This window comes from Stegastes partitus, unplaced genomic scaffold (assembly GCF_000690725.1).
Source record: "Stegastes partitus isolate 25-593 unplaced genomic scaffold, Stegastes_partitus-1.0.2 Scaffold2143, whole genome shotgun sequence".
In the NCBI taxonomy this organism is placed as follows: domain Eukaryota; kingdom Metazoa; phylum Chordata; class Actinopteri; family Pomacentridae; genus Stegastes; species Stegastes partitus.
In genome coordinates, this window is record NW_007579874.1 from 6,548 (window position 1) to 9,368 (window position 2,821).

Here is a 2,821-nt window from a genome sequence, read left to right on the forward strand (position 1 = left end):
ATTTGCATAATCATGGTGTTACATAAGAATAATGAGCTTATTTCATATTCACTTGAGCTTATTTCATATTCATTTTTGGAAGCAGGTCGAGTAAAATCGTCTGCATTGGGAGAATATCTGTGGGATTTTGCAAATACAGGACTGAAGCCCAGATTCATTTAAAGATGTGTGAAAACGCAGCCTTTTTTATCGTGTGCTTGTTGTGCATGCTGTCAATTATTGCACATACGGGAGAATATGGACCTCATGTTGCTCTTAAGGAATATATGTAGAAACAGTGAGGGGGGGGCAACACAATAGGGTATTCAAGTCAAGGGAGAGGAAGCCTTGCTGTCCCTGAGCCTTCGTCTCTGTCTATGTCACGATGATTTACAATAAAGCGCAGAAAGACTCAGTATGTGGGCTGCTGCATCAACATAATCTGAATTCTACTGCAGCTGCTGTGAGGCACGCACAACCTTGGGGCTGTATTAAAATAAAAGGATTCCTGTGACTGGGTTCCCTTACCTTCATGCTTACATAGTGTGAAGTCATAGCTGTGGTGTTCCTCATGAAAATCTCGTTAGCATATAATGTTTCGGAAAGTTTCATTCTGCAATTCGACACCACTGGGATGCAATGTTGGATTTCTTACACAGACAGTAACACTATGTAGGAGCCATAATTGATAGCTGCTGTCTGCTTTATTGCTTTTCTGAAATTATAAAATGAATCCTGTGCTATCTTTTACAATTCAGAGATGCCACCTTTTTGTTCAATCATCGTTTTAAAATGATTTTGCGGCCCAATGCGGCTGCTTTTGCTGAAAAAAAAATCCAATATTTCAAAAGACATCATTCCTGAGACTAAATACGGGGTGCCAGAAATTAGTTTGGACTTTCTGAGTAATTTAAATCTGTGGATAAGAAAGTTATTACTGAGAGAACTCACCCTCTCTTCCTCCTCTCTGAGGTCCGGCATGGTGCTGACACACAGCGTCACAGCAGTGATGGCTACAAATATCACTGACAGACAGGCGAAGATCTTCCCCGGCAGGCCAGAGTGGGGGTTCTCCACCATGTCCCTCAGCCTCCGCATGCAGCCCCCCGTAAAGGTTTCTTCTGGCCCTCCTGGAGGCTGCTGGCTCTCCTCACAGGACTGTGGCGAGGTGAGCTCGGCCTCCTCCTCCTCCAGCCTCTGCTGCTCCTTGTACTCCTCCTGTCTGAGTCGCAGCTTCCTGAGGCAGCACCAGTCCAGGTTGTTCTCCTCCACCCCCCAGTACAGCAGCTCCTCCTGGAAGGACAAGGCGCACATCTCCCTCAGGAGCCTCAGTTTTCCTGCTGCCAAGAAAGTCACAATGATGCGAAAAGCAGACGGGCTTCGGTCGAAAAAATACTCATTGCGGCTGCCGTCATAGTCGTCGCACACGTCCATGATCTCGGCTTCATTGCTGCAGCTGCGCAGCTTGCCCAGTCGGGTCAGGGGGAAGTCATCCAGCGTGGACCAGGGGATGTGGTACTTGATGCCCCCCACGTTGATAATGGCTGCCCCGTCTGCCAGGCCGATCTCAGCTCCATCTTGTTGGCGGGGCTGAGGTTGGAGCAGGAGCTGGGCTCGCTTGTAGAACAAACCCTTCTTGGATGTGACCTCTTGTGGGTTCTCCACACGATTAAAGCGGAAAGTGGTGAACTGGTGTTCAGTGCTGCCTGCCAGGAAAGCCACCTCCTGGTACATCCCTGCAACTCTGCTGGGGGACCCTGTCCTGCACAGTGCGATTGGAGGGGGGCTTCAGCAGGTGTGTGAGGGGACGGGGAGCTGTTCACCCATTCAGCAACACAGCACGTCTCTGTAAGACAGAAGAGATAAACACACTTTTCAGTTATATTGTGGATCTCCTACTGTTATGGATTGCAGGTCTTGATCCAGTCCAACCAATCTAAATTTAACACTGCTGACATTTGAGCGAATGGAGAGCTGCAGAACAACAATGTAAGAAGTTAATATATTAATACTACGATACTAAGAACAATGTGCATGCATGAGGTGAAGTAACCAGCACATAGAGAATAAGAAACTTATAGAAGTGTCACTGACTGTGTAACATGGATCGATGATGTAGACAGGTGTGCACCTGTTTATTGCCGACCATGTGAACAAAATTACATTTGTCAATGTCTGACAATCTGATCTGGTCAATATTCATGTATTGTATATAATCTGACATTTGAATCTAGATTGTATTGTGAATATACTCCATCAATTCTACCTGCTGGTCCATCCATTTGAACATCCATTGATGACTGACCAGTAACTGTATCTATGTCTGTATCCATCCATCAGTGATATCCACAGAAAGACAAATACAGTTGTGCGCATAAGTTTGGGAGATATTTGTGATTTTTTTTGGCCATTTTTCAGAGAATATGACTGATAAGAGTCTCATGGTTAGTGGTTGGGTGAAGCCATTTATTGTCAAACAACTGTGTTTACTCTTTTTAAATCCAAATGACAACAGAAACCTGATCAAAAGTTTACATACCTTGGTGATTTTGGCCTGATAACATGCACACAAGCTGACACAAACGGGTTTGAATGGCTGCTAAAGGTTCACATCCTCACCAGTGATCTGATTGCTTGTAATCAGTGTGTATAAAAGGTCAGTGAGGTTCTGGGCTCCTGACAGACCCTTACATCTTTCATCCAGTGCTGCACTGATGTTTCTGGATTCATGGCGAAAGCAAAATAGATGTCAAAAGATGTGCAGAAAAAGGTAATTGAAATATAAAACAGGAAAGAGACATAAAAAGATATCCAAGGAACTGACAATGCCAATCAACAGGGT

At 44.9% G+C, this 2,821-nt stretch overlaps 1 pseudogene; it reads right to left on the reverse strand.

The window, feature by feature from the left end:
- Nucleotides 1-930: 930 nt before the first annotated feature.
- LOC103374101 (potassium voltage-gated channel subfamily G member 2 pseudogene) lies at nt 931-1,713 on the reverse strand (annotated as a pseudogene).
- Nucleotides 1,714-2,821: the final 1,108 nt, after the last annotated feature.